A 23,474-nucleotide genomic window follows, 5' to 3' on the forward strand; every position below is an offset into this window, starting at 1 on the left:
TATTTCTCAACTCCTGGTAAAAAGTCACATTACAAACAAACCAAATTACCTTCCCTTTAATAAGCAGTGGTTTCTAGACTTTGGCAAATTATGGGTTCAACTCTCTCCATTTGAAATGAATGCAGTACTGCATTCTGTCATCTCAGCATATTGGAAATTAGGTTAATAAACTGGGCTATTCAAATTGCTGAATAGATTTTTATGTCAGCAGAATTAAGTAAATCTGTCACCTATATCATGCGCATTAGCTTCAGGCTATTTCATCTGCTCTGGCAAGAAAAATGCAGGAAAGAACTTTTTAAACTTTTCAAGAAAATGGAAGTACTATTTCAAATCGAAGGAATACATGCCTAAAACTAACTGTCCATTGTGAACATTGAAATTCTTTTTGCAGTGGAATAAAATTCAAAAGGATTTACTTGCTCAGAAGATCTGCAATATGTTTGATGTAGCACATCCTGTCACTCCCAAGTAGTTTTTGTTCACTTACGGAGGGTTTTCATTGTAGCCACTATCTTTCTGGGCCAAGGACCTCAAGAAATTACAAGACAGTAACCATGAATTTCCTATAGTAATGGCAATTCATCTTCCTTGCCTGAAACAAGGCACGAAGCTAATGTCAAGTTATATATAATACTTGTTAAATAACATAGATGTTTTATGAATGTCAAGTAAACTATCTTCAAAACCCTTTCAAAAGGCAAACAAATTGTTAAAAGAAAACAAAACATATCATTTTGTCAAAAGCCACGGCATAACTATGTTAATGATCTGATTTCATCCAATCTCCAGTACTTCAGATTCTGGTCCATCCTAAACTCTGCCCAACAGTAGCTCATGAATGAAGATCAAATAAGAGAAAATAAAGTGATGTTAACACGAACGAACACTAAGAAACACTTTATTAGCTCTAGGTGACCCTGTGTGTGCAGGGGTTTGGACTAGATGGCTTCTAGAGGTCCCTTCCAACCTTAAGCATTCTATGATTCTATGATTAGTATTAACGAGTTAAAGGTCAACAAGACTAATGACAAGATAGTCCACGGGTATAATTTTTTCCTTAAAACCTGTCCTTGAAAACCTGGTATACTCACAGTGACTTTTATTTTAGTAACTTTTCAATCAGACTGTAACAGCTCATTCTGCAGTGTATGATCATTAAAAAAGCTGAGTGAAATAGTGCTTTGTCCTCAAATACAACAAAAACATTTGCCAGTATATCCTATATGACTTTTTCTTGTCTCATTTTCCTTCTCGTCCTGCTTTGCACTGGTTTAACTTTGAACTGGGCTTTAATGTACAAAAGGAGATTTGTTAAATCCTGCCTTCCACAAGCTTAGGGACAATTATAATACACAGAAATAATATCTCTGAGAGCACCTCTCTAAATTATTTGCAAATGAAGAGATGCTACGTTAAGATTCCTACTGCAGAATTTCTTTGCCAAAAGGAAAACATAGAATATCTATGGGAAGGATTTCTTTTTTCTTTTAAATTATCAAGTTGAATACCATATCAACAATTTCTCTTCAAATTGCTAGGATAATCTTCTATGCAAAGTCTGTCTTTCCAAGTGAATGCTAGACAGTTTTATGCTACAAAAACTGATGTTTTTCTCCCATTTTTATTAAATGTAACTTCTAAAAATCATTCAATTAATTTCTTATTCTGGATAGTTTCAGGGTTTTTTAATTTTCATTATGGCACAAATCATAAATTAGAGGAAAGAGATCTTGTTTCTGCAAAAGCATCTTGCAATCAATGTGAAAGTTGACATAACCTTCCGAAGTACTTTGTCATTGCAGTTTTTGAGGATTCAGTTATGCTACATAGATCACACGCAAATGCTAGATCACTTGCATTTCCCGACAGGAAATACATTCTGAAATCCACAGCTGAGGCTGCTCCAGAATTCGAAGTCTGACTGTGCTATTCAGCAAATTGGGCATCATCTTATCTTCCATGTCCTCCTGCTTCAGGCCAGTTCACAGTATAATACATTTTCTTTGTCATTTTTTTTTCTGTTGTATGTCAATTTTTTCATTCCATTCTCACCTGAGGAGCTCAGCTTCATTCATTTACAGCACTAGTTTATCTTCTGGTTCATTTAGGCTTTAACAACCATCTTTGAATGTCTCATTCCAAAAGCAGAAGATTTATAGAAACTTGCATCTGGATTTCTTTTTTGTTATATTTTATATGATTTGTTAACTAAGGGAATCTAGATTTATTTTCTCAATATGTTTTCACCAAGATGTCATTAAATGAAAAGAATGTCATTAATACATCTTCCCAGGCTGGTTTCTCAGAGTGACAAAGTCCTGTAATTTCCATTCGTTACAGCAGTTCAGCAGAAATTCAACTGCTTTGGAGTCAAGTCTAAGCTTGAAAAATTGGAAGACCATGATTTTTTATGAAGTACATCAGAAATTAAGTATTTTCATTCCTGACACTGCATTTCTCAACCCAGATTTTTTGTTTTTGATATTATGAGATTCACTGATGTAAACTCATCCCATCCTTTATTACTCTAAAATAGACTTTTTATGTATCTATACTAAGTATTACATAGTTTATTGTGCCTCCAGTAATTCACTCCTTAAAGAGAGTACACAAAATCTGTTTCTCATGTATCATGATAAATCCTGTCTGTTTCTAATGCCTGATATACATATATTATTGTACCAGTCAGTGTGTGGGTAGACCTAAATAGCTCCAAGTAGGAGGACAGAAATGGTAGTGACAAACCCGGTGGGATCAATACTGATTTGCAAAGTTCCACCACATCTCAACCCCTGTTCCTCTTTACAGCAAACTCTGGGAATCAATGTGATTCTCAATCATCCTAACACCTACCCTAAAAGATAATAAGATGGAAGAAATCTACCTGTGGTTGTTTTGAGTCACTCAGCAGTCTCTTGTTATAGAGGCTTTCAATTTTTGCCTTTCTGTTTGTGACTGTATTAAACTATGACACCTGAGTAATTCAAAAAGTGTACTGATAGAAATAAATGTTGCCATAAAGCAAATTCTCATTCACTGTGCAAAGTTAGGAAGTGTACTTCAATTTGTATAGCATTAACATCCTGTTTACACCTTTACTGCCCAAAGAAGATGAGATATACTCACAAGGACATACCACATTTTTTCCCATCACCACCCTATCTTGGTACCCATACAGCCCAATCTTCTTAGAACAGCCTCAGCCTCTGCGATATTCCCGTGAGCTCCTTTTGAGGAGGAAAAGGACCTCAGAATCAAGTAGCCTACGTAATACCAGCTATATAATGCAAAGGTACATGAAAATGATAACAAATTAGGCTGAGATTTGTTCTCTAGAGTGCTGCTTTGAAAATTCCCCAATTTCTTTTCTTAGGATAGTGTAAGCCTTAGAGGAAAAATGCATAAATATCAATCAGAATAGTATGTAGCATCTTTAGAATCTTGTATACTCTTTGCAATTCTTTTAGGCAAATTTTGAGTGACAGAGTAATAATCTGATTTAATGTCCAATTATAAAAATAGATTTTTCTAATTCCTTTTCATTATGTATATATCTACTGAGCTGTGGGAAAATGATAATATAATCTGTCAACATATTTGAAAAAAAATTCTTACTAATTATTTTCTGTTTAGCTGTATAGACACTTTTAAATAATTATAGATAAATAATGCATTTTAACTGGAATCATCCATATGAAATCACACAGTTACTGCAGGATAACTATTGTAGAAATGCAACAGTTTTTTGAGTCAAGCCAAAGCCTGTAAGTTTTGAACATAATGATTTTATATGAAATACATCATTTTTTTTTTCATTCTTGGCCTTGGACACACTACATTTCTAAACCCATCATGTCATGAAACATTCATTGGACCCTACCATCTCTGAAATTTTTAACAGAGATGTCCTTTCACAAAAATATACTAATAAACAGAAGAGTTGTATGTATATATGTATAAAAACCTTATAAATCTGCACTTGTGTAAGTCTGTTATTCTTCAGCATACCACTTTGGAAAATGGTTTTCTCAGACAACATGATTCTTCCAGTTGAAATGCTGCAGAAGATACTGTGATACTTATTTCACTCTGAGACACCTGCTCTTGAAACCTCAGGTTTTTGTAACAACACTGAAATACCCAGCTAGAATTCTGAAGGCCCTAGCAGCATCCTTCTAGTCACTCTTAACACAGAGGCTTAAACACTGGAAGTAATACTGTGTGAATGCCTTCATCAAGGTTCATTTTTCAATTTTTAATTTTGCATGTCTTACCATGTAATACATCTCTTTGAGGGATGGGGCTTCTGTGGGAAGGATTCAGCCCCACTCTGTTGTCTACTAAGGACAGAAGTCAGATTTTACACTTTGCTTCCTTTCCTTTGTTTCTAGCACCACATTATATAAAAGCATCTCCTTTCCAAATTTATTTATTTAGAGTCAAGTCTGATATCAGAATGAGGGAAACAAAGTGCCTGCCTTTCAAGCTAATTACAGAAGCCAGAGAATACTGAATTATTCTGTATTTAAAATAAACTTTTGTGTTAATAAAAATAAAAATAAATATTTTATTTGTGTTAATTATTACAAGGAATAATTTTCTTCTTGCCTGGGATCTTCCTCATTACTATACTATCTCTTCTTACAGGAAGTCATTTTCCAAACATAAGATAGCTGCTACTTTTAGAATAAGCTGCATTCCTTTCTGCCAGATCTGAAGTCACTCATTTATGTCTGTATTAGGAGGTGAACTTTGTGTCTCTCTTCACTGCTGTCATATGTTGCTCATTCCAGTCCTCAGTTATTCTTAAACTGTAGAGTCTTATCTTAGTTTCCCCCCCCTTTCATTAACTGCCAATCATCCAATTTTACATGGATCCCAGACTTCCTTAAATACTATAATTAGCACAGCTAGTCATTGGGTACCTCCATCAGAAGAGAGATTTCAAGTTTATTTAGCTGAAACGTTTTTCTTTGGGACTTTTTTTGTAATAAAAACTCAGAATCTGAGGAAAAGTAGGAAAAGTACATGTATGTCATATATTTCTTCTATAAAACATCTTCTGCATATATGAATGTTCTCTGTGCTAGCAGCTCTGTACTCGGTCTCAAAAGGTTTCAGATAATTGTGCAGGACTTAAAGGTATGCCACAATTCATGTGCTATAACATGGGTTGGTAAAACGGTAGTTTTTTCCTGTCATGATATTCCAGAAAAAGGGATGCAAACATTGTATATATGTGTATGTAACTGTCATATTTTCCTAATGGTTTTAAACCTGGTGACCAAATAGTCTAGACCTCAGCGATGTGGTTAGGCCACTGCAGGAAAGCTATTTTACTTTGAAGATTCAATCAGAAAGGCTCAGAAAGAGTAAAAGAAACATGACAAACTTTAGTTGTTAGGCAGCTCTCTTAGGAAAGGAACATGATTTTCTGTCCTTACTTGACAACCTATCTCTGTCGCTGTATTATTCAATCTTTTTCTCACATGAAACACAGAGTAAGAACATATCTAAAGCAGCCACAGAATGTAGCATACTGTTTAGTGCCTACCTTGAAAGCTGAGGGCTATTTCCAGCCCCTCAGGAAAGGAAGATTTATGGAAGTCCTGATCTAAGTAAATGTCGCATCCCTAGAATGACTTACACAGAATGGAAGTGAACTGAAAGACTTCAACTCTTTCCTAAGAACGAATTTACCTGGATTGTCATTTTAAGAGAAGGCTAGCCAAAGAATAGTAAAAGTCCATGGAGCCCAGAGATACTTTGGCTCCAAATGAGGAACTTTCACCATATAACATGTAGTACCCTCAACAGAACTGAAGATACCATTGTATAAAATACATACCTAAAAATCAGGGTTGCAAGGCTCAGCTTGCAAAGCCCAAGACCTTTTGACCCAAGACCAGAAGCTGACAACTTAAGAACTTCATTATAACTCAGATGCAGTAACTCGCAAGTATGCATTGCCTACCTCTCCTGAAAATGAGCTGAAATCACACAGCGACTTCCATTTGTTGACTGCTTTCCTAAGAAGAATTGGTAAGGCTAAATCTTTCCCAAAGTCAATTCTTACAGGCTAAAGTAATATTTAGGCTTAATGACATAGACTGAAGTTGCTGAATGACTCAAACCTTGAATGTAACCATTTATTTTCTTTTAACCTCATATATAAAACCACTGCAACATTAGAAGATCCCTCAGAAACCAGAGAATGGATATAAATGCACACAGAAATAAGAATATGTACTTCCTTGGGACCAAAGTCTTTATCCAACAAAAGCTGCCCCGGTATGTTTTCAATCTTTTTTTTTTAATACCTCTCAACTCAGCTTGGCCATGTATCCACTTGAGAAAAAGAACCAAGGTCGATTGCTTAAGACTTTCAAGTACTTTTTCAGCCTTGAAGAAAGAACAGAATTTGAGAACATAACTGCAAGGTTTTAGCATTGTTGAGAACACTGGTACTAAATACTGGGCTCAGATCAGAGGGCTTGTTTTTCTAATCATTTCCCCAGCAGTCCCTTCATAACGGATTTGTCTAACACTGACAATAAACTTTTTGCATTTGCTTTCAGCAGTATTAGCAAAGCCTCGATGACAGTTGGCAGCAGCCTCTGCAGCAGGACCTTCAGTCTGTGCTCAGATACTGCATGACCATTGATGGATGAGTTTTGGCAAGTCATGACTGCTCCTGAAAATTCCTGATTCCGAGGTAGTAAAGGAGATTTCTTATTGAAGCAATGTAAGAATGCTTATGCGAATTTCAGAGCTTTCAGAGATTTTAAAACAGCAACATCTGCAAACTTGAAGATTTATTAGTCTAGCTTTGCAGATGCAAAAACTGAGGAAAAGATGAATGCAGGATCTTTTACGCACTGAGAAACAACCCTTAGACAGCGAACACTATTCTTAAGAAAACAAGATTATACAGCAGAAGTAATATCTAATGGAGTTAGAAATGAGATCTTACCCAAACTCACTGACCCTGATCTTCAGATTCCAGTTCAAAGCATCTCTCTCTACTCAAACAAAAATTTGATGATTTCTCGGAACCAGTTGCCCAATCTCTGCTGATCATTTGCATGGGATTATATATCCTGGAAGGAGAAATTAATCGTTCTATGACAGAGGAACATGCAAGATGTACCAAATTTTTTTGAAAAAGGAAGAAGGAATTTGTGAAATCTAAGCCTCTTGAAGTCTTTAGAAGATCTCCTAACATTTGGCACAGCTCTTCTCAGCTTCTCAAATCCGTCATATTTCCAGTGATTTTTTCCAGTGTTTTTTTTTTTTTTTTTTTTTTCCACCAGTGGCAGTAGACTAACATGAACTGAAACTAGTGAAGACTTCCAAGGACCAAAACATGACTTCTGGCTATGATGTAAGAAATAAAACTCATAATATTTGGGGCAAGGTCACCTGCAAGTAACAGGTTTTATGAATGATTTGGAAATATAGATAAAGGTGAACTCATGGATCACAGCTTGGTCACAGCTGTTCTGATGATCTCTTTACAGCTCTATTGATGTAAATAAGAAATTACTAAGATACTAACAATTCAGGAAAGAATGAAAAAAATAAATCAATAGAAGACTGTAGATGCATGCTTGATTTTCCTACAAGGCATTGAATACAGAAAGGAGCTTGGAAATTATGGAGAAGATTTACACAGGCTTCATAAATATACAATACATTGTCACTGAAGATTGTAATTCACTTTCCTGTCAAGCCTAATGCAATTCAGGCTAGGAAAAAGGAAGAAAGCTGACAAAATGCAGTTTGCAAGTACCACACCAGCTAACAAGATCTGAGGTCCTCTAAGGGATATATGAATATGCATTATTCTCAGTAATTTTTGCACAAACTATTGCAGACTTTACACAATCAGCTTTAAGAGAGAGCTTGACAATACAAGGCTACTCAGAAATTTAATTTGAATCAGATAAATTAACTTACAGTTTAATACATTCAAACATATTTAAATTGTAAGTTAATTTATCTGATTCAGATTTAACAGTGCTAAATCTCTAAGTGGACAGTTTCATCTGAAATTGAAGTAGCATCAATATGATATGTTATAATTCATTTTCAGAGTAAATTAAGTACAACCAAATTAAGGCTGTCTTAATTCTAGTACAAATATCTGTGTTGAAGTGCATCATGTTCTAAACAACACATATCAAAAGTTATTTTCTTTCAGTTTATTTTCTGGACTTGCATGAAGGAATTCAGAAAGAGCTTCAGTAGCACATGAAAAATCTCAGGTCAGATCCAGTATTCTTTATATAAGTCAAATTCCCAACAACTGAGTAAATCATAATGAAAATCAGAAACATTATTTGACTTATGATTTACATTTTCTCTGGTTAAATATCAACATCTTCAAATTATAGACTGCATGCTCTTGATAACCGAGTTATTTAGTAAGACCATTTAATACAGAAACTCATCCTGATCCTTTTAAAAAAGATTGATTTTTATTTTACTTTCATCAGTGCACAACAGAATTTCCCATCCACTGTACTTTATGTGAGAAAAAAATCAGATGGGCTTGTAACCAAACACTGCTACTGTATGTCAAAGAGTTCTCATGAATAGTAAGCACAATTCAATATGACAGTAATGGTAATTTCGTTAGTCAAAGATCTGACCCATTTTTATGTAAATTCACCATGAAGCTAACTAGTTTGAAAAGTATAATATTGCACAATGTCTGACAAACATCTTGCCATATAGAAATTATTGAATGATTATTGAATATTACGCTGGAAATGGACTTCAATTGGCCTCCTCTCTGAGGCTAAAGAAGCTAGGTTACCTGCTGCTTTTCAAAAACCTGCTTTTGAAGAAATCCAGTGACAGGGATTCTGCATCCTCCCCAGATATCCTGCAGAAGTTTATAAATTTCCATTGCATTTTCAAAGTTCACATAAAATATTTCATTTTCTCTTTGAAGTGGCTCTTCATAAATGGTAACACCCTTCTTAATCTTTCTTCGCTGATGTAAACAAAGCAAATTAATTTAGTAGGTTTTTTTAGACCTCATATCCAATACTCTTTCCTAGATTTGCTCCAGTTATTTCACATGCTTCTTGGTCCAGAACTGGGCAGAGTATTCAGTGGAAAAAATACAGCTATTGAGGGAGAAGATTTACTTCGAATGGTATCGGTTTATACTCTTGCTTGTACATGGCCTGCACAAGTTCTGCCTCTTTTTGCAATATCACATCCCTGAATGAATACACCTAGAGATCTGTTATACTGCTAGATCTTTCTTCAGAGCAATTGCTTAGTCAGTTGTTCCTCAGTCTGGATATGGTCATTGATGTGTACTTAGAAATGGGAAACGTTCTCATACAAATTAAATGTTTCATTAAGGTACACAGCTTTGGAAAAAAAATCTACTTAGAATGTATGGTCATATTTCTGGTACTGTCTCTTCATGTATGAATATTTTAAGATTAAAATCACAGCAGTTCAGAAAATTCCACTCATTTTTCCTGGGGGAATAGTGTGAGTTTATTTGCACCAATATGGTCTCAAGAAAAGTTGTTTTTCTATTAGTATGTGCAGTTGTTAAACAGAAAATCCCTCAAAACTTCTAGAATTCCTTACATCAAAACTTCCAGAATTCGAATAGATTTGTTTTTCGTAGACAATTTTTAAGTTCTTTTAAGAGTCATATTTCCCAAATTATGTTATTTTATGTTATATTATTTTATATTATATTATGCATGTAAAGATCTACTTCAGCAATCACAGTGACATCAATATCACCACTGTTAGCCTTAGAAGGATCAAAAAGTCATTAGTCCTTCCATTAAAGATTTTTTGTTGACATCCCTTACTTTATGTACATGCATCTGGCCTCAGATATTAAAACACAACATTTTGTACCTGTCAGCTGGAAGTTTTCAGAATTATCTAGTACTTATATCAGCCCTATCCTTGCTTGTCTTGTCATGCCCTTCATTACAAATAAGACAAAATTTATTGACTTAATAACTTACCTGAGTAATGTGTGCTCAGCTTTTTATTCCTCATATTCTTTTTTTCTCTAGGAACTTATTTTTCATTAGACCTTGGTAAAGGCATATATTCTCACCATTAGTTTCATGGTAGTAATAAAAAGAAACACCTAACTAAATGCATTTACCAGGAAAGTGCCACCTGTTCTTGCAGTTAAAATAATTGAAAATTGCCTAGGCAACCTGCATAGCAGTGTATAGCCTGCACTTTATCACATTCTTCTTTAGTCCTGATCAGGATTTAGCCTTGTATCTTTATTGAAATCACGCTCTTTATAAAGGGCAGCTCTTCCTCTCACGTTCTGCCTTTGCATACAAGAAGGCAAAGGCTAACAGGCCATATGAAATCTTTAGTTTCCTTAGTCTGCCCTTGCATTCAGAGGAATGAGGCAAGTTTCTCCTAAGAATGGTTCAGAATGGCTTTAGCTCTGTAGCTGCTTGAAGAAACCTAAGTTGATTAGTCCCACTTGACTAAAGTTAGCCTTTGCGCATGTACTCTGGTCTCTGTTCTTGAATAAATTTATCATACATATCTCTTATTCAATTGTTTATTAAATATGGCAGAAAAAATAATAAAGACTTCTCTTACAGATTAAGTGCTTTCCTACAATTCATTTAAGGACAACCTTTCATAAGAAAAGCAACCAGAAAGCTTGGCCAGGACACAACAGGAACAACTTTCAACTATCTTTTGGGATAATAAATTCAATTAGGTTACATATTTTACTGAAAAAAATCAGTAAAGATCTCCAATACTGGACAAAGTATTCAGAGCATGAATGGTCTGGTTTATAAGTCTGAGGGTCTTTTATCAATATTGGACTTTAATAATTCAGAGAATTTAATAATTTAATAATTCAGAGAAATGAAACTGATATTCTGATCCTGCAAAAAAACACAAATAGTGCCACAAACATTCATTAATGAAATCTGCTGCTTCAGAATAAAAATCCCAGGATATGTCATTGACTGTATGTCTTGAAATAAATCATGGCTTCATCTTCTGTAATTTTCTTTCTTGTTAGTTAGATTATTCTCTCATGTTCCAGCTTTGACTGTTGAATTTTATATATACCCTGTTGAAGAATAGCAATTCTACAATTGAAAAACATGCATAGATTAAGAGAAACATTTGCTTCGCTGTTCCATCCATTAGACCACCATTCCAAGAATATTGATGATGCAGATCAAGGAAGAAACTGTGCCCAGAATAGGAACAAATGAATAGACAGGGAAGGCAGTAGACATCAGTACTAAGCTTTAGCAATTTTTTTCCATCAGCAAGCATAAATAAGTATTTAAGTAAAGAATATGTGTCAGGAAAGACATTATAATAACAGATAGAAATGATAAAACTGGTATACAAGCTAAATAAAGAAATGAGTTAATGTCATTCCAGTTACAACGTATGTAATTTATTATAAAATATCCCTTGAAAGACAGAAAATTAAAAATATTATCAGAATAACTTTTTTTTTCAACTGTTTTGGATAAATTATTGATGGATGCAAAATGTGGTTGGCAAAGCTGAAATAATAAATGTTTATTTTATTGTTAAATATCAGCTTTTGGAGATCCTCATGCCTTTAGAAATCCATAAAGACCAACAAAAAAATGGGCATGTATGTTTAAAATGATTGCTATTAGTTTATTAATGTCACACTAACTTCAGACTTATGATTGGAGATGCATGATGGAGTATTTTGGTAGAGAAAAATAAATCATATAAATATACTAGTTTTTAACTGCTGTACTCAACCAGAGGTTAATGTTGAAGACATCTGTTAGTACCTGTTCTCTTTGCTCTATATACTTGACAAGCTGTCCTAAGGTTTTTCTGATTCGTGATCATTTGTCAGTTCTTTGGTTAAGGTATGCTATTAAAACCAAAAATATATAGAAAAAGAAGTCAAAGTCTCTATAGGAGACACTTGGAAACTGTTCATTTTTAAGTGTAATAGCCATCTTCTGATTAAAGGATGCATTTTTCATTCTTAAAGAGAAGGATGAGAAAACAGAGAAGAGTGAACACCCAAATTGTTTCTACCATATTAATTTCTATGTAGCATGTCTAAAACATGATGACTCAAATTGTTATGACTCTACATTATCTCATGGAATCAGGGTCCATAATTGCACTGCTATCTATTCACTTTGGTAGTGAGGTAAGGAGTACAACAAGATTTTTCAAAGCCCTCAAGCTATTAAAGAAAGAATTCTCTAACAAATTGGGAACAATAGCTCATGGCTGACTTCTGACTCTTATCTCAAAATCTCATTCTACTGTGCGCTATGTGGAGGGTGAACCACGTGTGACAGATGGTATGGAATTAATGAGACGGTTCTCAAGGCCTGCAGAAAGCTTCAGGGGTACCCAAAACATATCCAGGGCCACCTCAGTGCATGCAGAGATCTAGACACACATGTATTGTCTATCTGAACTGTTGTATGCACCTGTGACTTATGGCAGCATCTCTTTGAAAGTCACATAGGAGGCAAAAATGTGGACAAAATTATGTACTTCTGAAGCTCTATAAAAAATCGCCATGGCAAACTAAATAACACAGCAGCATTTGGGAGAATAAACACCATAAGGAGCCTTCAGAGATGCATGTTTTAGAACATTTTAAACAAATATTAAAAGGCAGCTATCCCCTTTGATGAATATACTGTCCTTGATTTCAGTAATTTCTTGGAAGGATTAAAATGCTATTTCTCTTATTTAGCTCAAACAATTACTAAATTATGTTGATTAGTATGTTGTTTTCAGACATCATTTCAGTCCCAAATATGAATGATGTAACAGAATTTCTGTTGCATTTCAGATGCTTCTGAACCACAACTTGTCCTACACAGGAGATTCGTTTTCCTTTAATTTACTGAGCAAATGAAAATGATGGAAACACAAACTTCTCCATTCCTCCCCTCACAACACATGCTAGCTATATCCTCACACACACTTGTAATGAAAACTGGGCCAAGTAAAAAAAAAAAGAAAAAATAGGGTCTTAAATTGCCAGATATATTTTCTAGGAATCCACTTACCCCTATACAGTACATGAGTTCTCTAAGGTGCGAGACCGTCATATGTAGATTATGTTCCTGTTCTCAGAAAAAAGAAGAAAACAGACTTTTCCATGGTTTGGTCTCTATGTTTATTCATACCAGGTCTCCACTTAGTCTCTGAACAAGTTCAGAGCTCACAGCAGAGTTCACAGCAACATCACCACACAAGGTGGATCTAGGTAAGTCCAAGGCAAGATCAGCCTGACCTAGAACAGGAGAATTTCTTCTGCTAACAGGAGGTGATAATACTAGCACTTTTGTTAAGATAAAGGTATTTATAAAGAAATCATGCTTGCAAAGGTATTAAGAAACACACATATGCCTCCAGTGTTATTTTTAAAGCATTCTGTCATTCAGCCTCTACACTGCATGGTCGGGGGTGGGGGGAAGGGTGAGCTGCCCTAGAATTTCCAAACTGATCTTCTTTAAAACAGTTTGCAAAACTTGCCCACATGGGATTTTCCTGATCTTCCAGCAAGTATCTGTGATCACATCCGGCAGTGGGCTCTGGTTTCCAAAGTCCCCATCCAAGACACCTGCAGGGTCATCTTACCACTCCTGGAGCTGCTAATTGAAGAGCTTGAATGTGTGCTTTTTAAGGGACAAAACCTTACTAGCCTCACAAATATATCAATAGCTTTTGTTAAACAAAATTTGGAATTCACAGCCCATTTCCATCAATACAAGTTTCTCATGGACATAGTTTAGCTCCACATGTAGGAAACAAATTAACTATAGAGTGTGGAAGAGCTAGGCTCTGCACTCTCACTTATGCCCAGCAGTCTTGTGCTTTGAATGAAACAGGAATTCTTACATGATCAAATCTCAGATACTCTAGATGTTGCCCACATGAACTCTTACCAGCAAAATAGGAAATAAAGATCAAAACTGGAAAAAGAGAACTTTTTGCTTAACTAGAAACAGCTACTCTGGCTGTCTGAAAAACAAGTGTGCAATCTGCAGCGAGGAATAAAACTGAGACCACTTGAAAATGTTCAAGAAGAGAAAGGAAAAGAGAAAGAAAAAAAATCTTGAAATGTAGAACTGACAAGCCTCCCACACTCATAGAACTGCTCATGCAGCTGGTTCCTCTCTCACACCCCTTGAGCTGAGCTGCATCTCACTCTTCACAGCACCATGTTGCAGCCTCTCTCCTGCTCCACGTCAGACACAGCCTGACCATGTTGATCTTAGAAAGGAGTGACTACCTGAGCAGGTCTCATTTTCAAAGCAGCTCAGAAAAAAGGCAAAGCGCCATCTGCCACCTACCCTCCTAGCCCTAGTACTATAATATATCATGTCTGAGTCCCAATTCTACTCATCCTTCTCATGGCATGAGCTATTCCTGGATCTCATATCTCCAGAGAAGAGAGAAGAGGTCTACAGAGCACAAAGTCCATTTAATATCCTGTGCATTTTCTGGGTCACTGCCTTTGCTAAGGAGAATGAAAAAAGAAAATGAGGTCATTCAGAGGTGAAGATAATCACCTTCATGGAGATAGGGTGGTAGGAGATCCATGTTCCAGGGCCTGTATACCTCAACTGTATTACTAGCTTGGTAGATGAGAAAAGAGCAGTGGATGTTGTATACCTCGGCTTCAGTAAGGCTTTTGACTTTGGCTGCTCCTGTAAAATTCCCATAGACAAGCTAGCTAAGCGGTCAGTAAAACAGACTGAAAACTCGCTAAATTGCCACACTCAGAGAGTTGTGATCACTGTCAGGAAATCCAGCTGGAGGACAGTCATTAGTGGTGTCCCCTCAGGGTCGATATTGGGGCCAATATTATTTAACACCTTCATTAATGACTGGGATAATGGGACCAAATGCACCAATGACTGGGATAATGGGACCAAATGTTTACTGATGATACAAACTGGGAATAGTGGATGAGACAACAGAGGTGTTTCCTGCCATTCAGAGGGACTTTAACAGGCTGGAGAGATGGGCAGAGAGGAATCTCATGAAATTCAACAAAGGGAACGGCAAAATCCTGCACCTGGGAAAAAATAACCTGAGGCACCACTGCAGGCTGGAGTCTGACCAGCTGGGATCCTGTTGGACACCAAGTGGACCTGCAATAGGACCTTGCAGCAAAGAAGCCCATTAGCTGGTTCAACTTGGGTCCTGGGCAACCTGCTCTAGCAGGTTTTATTCTGCTTGAGCAGAATAGTTTGGCCAGATTATCTCCAGAGGTCTCTTTCAAACCCAGCTAGTTTTCACTCTGTGATTAAATTTTGTCTCCCACATCCCGACTAAGCATTCAGCATCTGAACTACAGCCCTTCTGCTATGTTTATTTTCACTAAAAATTTATATCCTGCCCTAAGAAGTCTCTCCCAGAAAAGTTTTAGCCAAAAAAAGAGAAAAAAATTACAAAGAATTTCTCTTTTCACAAAACAGTACATTCTCGTAAAAAGTACATTTGGTCCAAACAAACCCAGACAGATCTCATGCTTGCCTCCTCTTGCAAAAAAAAAGCTAATTACTGAAATGTGGTGAGCTCTGTTAGCTGTTTACAAAAATGAAAGCAGAGTCATGAACTCTTTCTGTCAGCTGTCATAATTAGTAGTAAGTTAGTGTTCACTGAGGGATGTTTCTGGCAAGCTGTCAACCAGAAAACTGAAAATCAGAAAGAAAACTTCAGACTTGAAAAATAGCACTGTAGCATGTTTAATGCAAGATTTGGTTTCAGTGCATATAGCTCATGTGGAAGTAAACAGAAGCAGGTCTCTGTTGAGTAAAAAGAAAGAAAAGAGATTGGCTAACAAGGAGAAAAGTGTTCAGTGAATCTACAACAGGATCTAAAGCATCCAGTTTATCTTATGTATTATGTTGTAGATTTATGGATGCAGCTCATAGTAAAAGCCCTTCCTAGTCCATCTATTTTTGCTTATGTACAGAGGAAATTCACTTTATGTATATTCTGTGGCATGTTACACTTGCTAAGTATTTCTGTATCCATTAAAGACTATGAGGAATCAGAAGGCTGAAATGAAAAAGATTAAACCTGGAAGCCACAAAAATTTGTAGGATTTCCTATGCCAAATGAGACTGTTGCTCTAGCACGATCAGTGTACTTCTGCAATAGAGTCAGTAACAAATGATTCAGAAGAGGAAAAGATATGAAACATATGAGCCCAAATTTAACAGAACAGCTGCATTTCCAATTCTCATTTAGCTTCCAAACTTCTCATTGATTTTTTAACACCACTGATAAATGTTGTGGAGCATGAAATATGGTGCTATTTTCCTAGCATACAGTAAGAATATGTCAGTGAGGAAAACAGCTCTAAAAAGCAGTCACATTGAGAGGATGGGACATGTTACGGATGCAGGTAAGGTCTGCCAACAGCAATACATGTGAAAGCAAATTAAGATAAGCAAATTAAGGGATATATGACTTCCTTGATATTGTTTGCCTGGCTACAACAAGGGGCAGGGCAGAGATGTGCCTGTCCTGAGATGGAGGATAAGGGATGCCAGATGAATGCAGAAGGGATGGGGTAAGGACCAGAGAGATTCAGACATCTCCACCGCAGACACACTGAGGTACATAAGAAATACGAACGGTGTTGCCATGGCTCTGAATGTGGGTATTCCCCTGGGGGAACGTTCAGGACCAGTGCAGCCGGGCTCTCCCTGGAGGCACAGAGTAAAGAGGCAGAAGACACAAGTTAGAACAGGGGAAATTCCCATTAGGCATATGAAAAAAAAGAAAAAAAAAACTCACTGAGAGGGTGGTGAAATATTGGAACAAGTTGCACAAAGTGGTTGTGAGAAGTCCATTACTGGACATATTCAAAACTAGGTGGGACATGGCATTAAACCAGTTGTCTCTGCTTTGAGCAGAGGTGGGCTAGGTATCAGCAGAATTCCCTTGCAGCTTGAGTTATTCTGAGTTTCCATGATAATCAGTTGAAGAGATTGAATTATAGCAAGGGCATTTGTTAGACATATAGAGAAACCATCCCACTGTCAGGGAGAGTGAAGCTCTAAAATCTCTTGCTTTCAGAGGATCTGGAGGTCCTCTTGATCTGTCATCTGCTGTCATATGGAGATTAAGGACAATGGAAAATTAGGGGAACATTTGTCAGGCTGAGGATAGGTCTAGTTGATGTTGTTTTGGGCTAGGATACTGGGCAATTCTTCCGATTTCACCTTCTGTGGTCCTATGAAATTAGATTTCTTGGAGTTCTACTTTTATGTCCTTTTTACCTGTGTCTTTAGAAAAATGTCTTAAAGCCCTTTTTCAACATAGTGCTGAAAAAGCAGAAAGGAAGATATTGAACTTCTAAAATCATTTAAAGGTAAAACAAATACACACAAATCAGCTCTGTCAACCTACTGCATTTAGTCAAACTTTGGGACTAAACTGCATCATTTCTTTTTAATGAGAAATGTAGAGGAAATGTGGCCTGAAGAAAGAATACCAAAAGCGCTGTCTTACTTTCTGGGCAAAGTTTACCATGCAATCATACATAAGTGCATGAAGACATTTTCACAATGTTAAGCATGGTAAAAAGTAGGCATCACTATGACGTCTCTGTTTCCAGGCGACACATGGCCTGCTAGTAAGGGTCTCATTTCCTGGATCCTCCAATCGAGTGATTAAAGGCATAAGATTTCACAAGAAGACACAAAAAAATTATAAACAGTCAGAAAAGGAGGAGAACGCTAGGATTTTAAAAGAATCGAACAGAGACTGTTATGTGACTAAATATGTTTTGAAAGCAGAAGAAAATCTTTCTGCAAGTACAAGTAAAGAAGGATTTTAAAATTAAACTTGGAGGTAATTCCTACTATAAGTGGAAGAAGCAAAAATAATTAAAAAAAAAAACCCTATAGGTTATAATCACAAGACAAAAATATTTAAAAATATACCTACAGTTCCATCTTTTAAAATATTACAGAAATGGATTGACCACCATTAATTAAATCAGAACCTTTTAAGAGGTCACATTAATTCAGCCTAATTCTTTATATTGGCACCATGATACAAATCTCTACCATAAAACATATTTTGGTTTTGCGAAACACACTCTGCCTGCGACAATCTCAGATTGACATTTCCAGGAAGAGGCTTAATAGGCGTTACTTGACTTCTTCCTCCATCACCTTCTCTACAAGTCATTGACCTTGCTCTAGAAGTAAGGGTTGTGAATGCCATGTAGAAACTAGCACAAATTATACATGAAGTTTGGTAATTCATTGTTTGCTTTATGTAGGTCTTTCCAAAATCCATACATTTTCTAACTAAAGCTGGTCATCCAGCCTCTTGCAGTAAGACATCCAAAATGCCTATGCCTCCTTGCCACAGCCATGTGCCACAAGCAGGTAGGTGTTCAGGATGCTGCACTGGCTCCCTGTGCCACCAGTTCCTGTTAATTCCTGGGGCATTTTTCCCTCTGCAGATGCCTGCGTCCGCAAGGGCTGTTAATAGGGAATCAGGCAATCTACAGTAGGGAGGCATGGAAAAGTCTCTGCTCTCCCTCCTCTTTTTTACCCTTCGCCCATCGTAATGCTTTACTAAAACAAATTCCATTTTCAAGACAGTGGTATTTTAAAGGCAATTTCTCCCTTCTACCAACCTAAGCAGCAAACGTATGTTTCTTTTCTCTATTTATTAACATCTTAGCTCTCATTTTACACCTCAGAAGACTTCAATAAGCCTTCCTGAAAGTGTGAAATGTTCATATCAAAACAGCAATGAGATGTTACACAGTTTGCACATTTCACAGAAAGCTCTAAATATCTCAGTAAACCACAAATATTTCTTTCTCATCTCTTTCTGTTTGCGGAGGGAAGACAACTCATTCCACAATTCTTAACCCATAAAGACTGCCCTCTTGCCAAACAACCACCTTATTTATATTTAACTCTTTAACTCTTTAATATTTAACTTTTTAATATTTAATGCTTAGGGCCATGCTTGGGTTTATTGCAAGTGCAGTAAAAGTAAGGGGTTGAGCTCAGGGTAAAAGTGAGTGCCAGTCTTCTGCAACTGTTCTTCATAACACAGTACTTAAAAAGAGCAATAAATAACACTAGCAAGCCAATTATTTTAAGAAAAATAAATACTTTATTAACACAGTTTGCCTTAAAGTATATGCAGAAAGCCAGCAATCAAACTTTCCTATCAGGTAGTCTGTAGAGAGGATTAGCTCACATCAGCTTGCCCAGGCACCGCACCTCTGCAGACACTGCCAACCAGTACAAATCAAAGGGATGCTATTTTCACCTGGCATTTTTATACTTCCCTGAGGTTCATGATGCTCATTCTGCTACCAGCAACTTTCTTTTTATCCAAGACTACTGACTTGTGATTTACAGTAGCTTGCTAAAGCTGTGAGGTTAGGGCTCCATGTCTTCCTGTTAGGAAATCCCAAGGAGGCTTACACCAACAGACAGCTGACTTAGCTTAAAACTAAACATTTATAGCAAGTATTAGGAAGAAGACTATATCTGAAGTCACAGAGGAGAATCCACAAAGAAAAAAGGTTGTGTGCTGTGAAATTGGGGCCTCGGTTCATCTTTCATCTCTAGGCTAGACTGGATTAAATCCATGTTTAATGCTAGAGACTTGTGTAGTATTTCCATTCTTAGAGGAAATAGTTGATCAAGTCAGCTGTTTCTTTGACGTGACTTAATATAAAATAAACATTTTAAACTTTTTTTTTGTAAGGGAAAAAATATCTTATAGACCCACACATAGAAACACACATTCTCTATTTCTCTTTTCTCCTATATTTTGTAACATAAAGCATTTTCCTAAACACTTGCTACCAGTCCCTCTCACTAGGCCTTGCGGATATCACATATTCCTACTTTCAAATTTTCATGCCACTAAATCCATCTGTGGGTTGATGGACATATTTACACAGTATCAGCCCCCATCCAGTAAGCTGCTACTCAGGTAAGAAAGTTTAGCTTCTTGTTTTCTGGACAGTTATAAAGCAACAATGTGACCAGAGCCGATCATTTATGAAGAAAAATATTACTATGTCTATGATTTACCAAAATCTTTGTGCTTTGGCCCAGAATTTTCCTTCAGAAGAGAAGAATGTTTGCTTCCCTGTTTGCAAAATAAGGGTTAACAATACACACAGAAGCCTGAAGCTAGTACTAAATCTTAGCTTTCTACTTACCAGATGCCACACAATTCTGATCTATCCCAGGACATGCTCAAAGCTGCTAAATTCCCAGTTAGGATGCATAACAAGGTCCGCAGCACTCTTTTTAACTTGGCCTAAAAATACATTATGATGTATAGACAAAAATGTTATTTTTTAACACTTTTTTATCTAAAGATACTTTCTGGGAAAGTTTTAGCTTTAACATTTTACTTGCAATCACAATATGGTATTTTCATCACATGTGTTACCAAGTATGCTCTACTGTTTGCATGTGGCACATGCATAGCAGGTGGAAGGAAAGTGTTTTCAGTTCCAGCTACTTTTTAAGGAGTCACATGTATTATTTGAGACAAACGTTTGTCTTGATTCTGAAGATGTGGAAAAATACCTTTAAATAATAGAATTATTTTGTCAATTATCCCTATGTCACCCTTGCAAAATGCTATTACAGTGACTGAAAGAGAGAACATGGTTTCTACCTCTTTTATGTTTCACCATTAGTTCATTTAACACAGTGGAATATTGGCATGATGAAAACAATTTTTTAAGTAATACTACTTATGTGTGAAAAGGTAACAGAGAACATAAGTATAAAAAGAAAATATTAGTAGTTAAAATTATGCAGATATTCAACAGTGTTGTGCATATTCACCTAAAATTTACTTTATGAAAGTTTTTGAAGTTCCCTAAAATTATGCTTCTCTCTTATCTAACAAATACAGAAGGCTTTTGCATACAGGCCAAAGTATGTCATCAACCATTCCTTTCCTGAGCAGTAATTCTCCCTTTAGATTCCGTTTTAAAATCGGAATTTCTCAGTACTAGTACTATGGAAAAGGACATCTTTTAATCTATTTCTTTTCTCATCGGACACTGTAGTTCAACATAAAATCCCTGGGTATCCTTCCCAGAGCAACATGTGGCAGACACCCTGCTGTTCTGAGCAGGGCCTTGGAAGAAAGTTGGATGAGAGTTTCCCCGATGTCCAAAACTCGGAGTTTGTTTTATACTCCTCCTGGTCTGGTTAGTGGATGAAATGGTTGTTTCAAGCATGACAAATTTTATCCTTCTAAGTTTCTAGTTCAATTACACAAGTAGTTGTTTTGGACTGTGACTGAGCCAAGGGCTTTAATTTCTTCTTTTGACAACATTTTCCATATGGTAATGCATCGATATGTAAGTTCTTATGACTTTTTAACTCCTTCTTGTGTTTCTTTTTTTTTTCTCCCAGGAAATGTTGCATCTTTACTCTTGCATTGTGATAATGGACTTCTTAATTTGTTATCTCTCCGTTCCTTTTCACCTATCTACAATGTGACCCATGCAACTCACATTATAAACTAAACAGACCTAATATTCTACATGCTTCCTCCAAGAGTCTATGAGACAGTTTAGTGCAGGAAACCCTTAGCTAATGTAAATATTTGATAACAAGTGAATATATCAAATATTTGATAATAAGCAAATATATCATTTCAGTAGTGGCCTGATTGTTGATGAAAGAATACACCTCAATTCTACTACAAACTGTATATACAGCTGCATGCTAGTTTTGAAACTTTCTTTCCTAGGGTGCTGCTCTGACTTAAAAACTTAAAAACTGAGCTTTTTTTCCTATTAGAAAATGGTTGCTATTATGTATAAAAGCAACAGAAAAATGCAATGTCTCTGTGTCCTTAGTCTTCCCCCCCCCCCCCCCCCCCCCCGGATATTTTAGAGTTAAACACCTTAAATGTCACCAAATTGGCTTGCATCTGGGACAGTGAGCAGGATAGATCACAACAAGAGGTTTTTCTCTTAGTGTGCTGGATATAATACAAAATCTGACTGTTCTCACAGTATTGTGAAACTTGGTATTTTATTCCATCTGGTATCATCACAGAAAAACATGGAAATGAACATATTTTGGGCAACTCAAAAGATTCCTTCCTTGCCCAGTTGTTTAATATGGGACTACGTGACTGGCAGCTTGTTAGCTGCTTTGCCAGATGCTAAACTGAAAACATTTAAGTCCAATTCAAAACAAGAGATCATCTCTCAGAACTAATCACCTTGGTCTAGAGCAGTAACTACCTGGAAAAATAGCTGCTCCCATTCGCACACAGTAGAGCACATCAGCTTTTTATTTATTTATTTTTATTTTTGTTTTAGTAATGATGCATAATGTTCCTTTAACATTTTATTCATCCATATAGCCAGAAAAAAAAAATACTGAATTTCTTCTTCAAACATCCAATATATGCTGAATGTACTAGCAGTGAGACACTGAATAGCTTTCTATATACACATACATGTGCAAACACAAGGAAAGGAAGGGCTGGTTCTCGTGCATAGAAACATTCCATCCTTCATATTGCCACCACCACAACTGAGGTTTTCTGCCTTTATTTATTTGGTATGATGTATAGGACATGAACAGTACCTCTTTATTAATGATCTAATTATATTTTATTTCTGTTTCCAGTCTGTGCCTGTGTAATGGAAATTAGTTATGAAATTTGTCTTCCTTTCCATACCTATTTGCTTTCATTAGTGTAGGAGGAAATCATGACTGCCATTAAATAAAACAAAAATCTCTTATAATGTTGTCTTAGACAATAAGAATCAATGAACTATTGAACTGTAACTGAAGCTTTATCCAAACTAATTTCTCTGTTAGTGTTCAATGAAAATAACTCAATCTTTAGTACACTATTTTGTATCACATCTCAAGCCTAATGTTTTCAAACGCAGAAAAAAACTTCTAGGATCTTATACTTTTTCCCGAGTATGATAGGGAAGATGATCTCAGTACAAAAGAAAGGTCATCACCAAAAAAAAAGATTATTAGATTTCTCCTTTTTACAACTTAAGAAAAATACTGATTTTTCATTAAGCACTGCATATAATGTGTGGAATAATATCTCTATTAATAAACATGAACATACACACCAGTAAAACATGGACAACAGAGTTTTTTGAACGAAATTAAGTCATTAGGATCTATTTCTTTCACGGTTCATTTACTCCTAACTTGATAAATATTTCTGATTGTGATAAATGTTTCTGATTGTCAGTTTTACCTTAAACATTCTTTCTTTGTGACTATTTAAACTTGAGAACATTATTTAGAAATGCATATGCATGTTACAGAGAGGCTTTCAAAGAAGACAGACAGTCAGATGGAGGAACCTGGAATCATGCAAGCTGTTGTGTGAACATCATTCATTTCCTCAGCTGAATGAGGCATCCTGAGGTCAAC

General features: G+C 36.2%; 1 long non-coding RNA gene across 1 annotated transcript in view; it reads left to right on the plus strand.

Annotated features, from left to right (window-relative positions):
• LOC148595817 (uncharacterized) overlaps positions 1–23,474 on the plus strand; it is a 297,456-nt gene that overhangs the window by 94,564 nt on the left and 179,418 nt on the right. Inside the window, exon 2 of the long non-coding RNA XR_015914412.1 lies at positions 915–1,007. This is a non-coding gene — a long non-coding RNA (uncharacterized LOC148595817). The remainder of the gene's footprint in view (positions 1–914; positions 1,008–23,474) is intronic.

The sequence above is a fragment of the Tinamus guttatus genome, unplaced genomic scaffold, assembly GCF_059628265.1.
Source record: "Tinamus guttatus ecotype Peru unplaced genomic scaffold, ASM5962826v1 Tinamus_guttatus_pri_ptg000056l, whole genome shotgun sequence".
In the NCBI taxonomy this organism is placed as follows: domain Eukaryota; kingdom Metazoa; phylum Chordata; class Aves; order Tinamiformes; family Tinamidae; genus Tinamus; species Tinamus guttatus.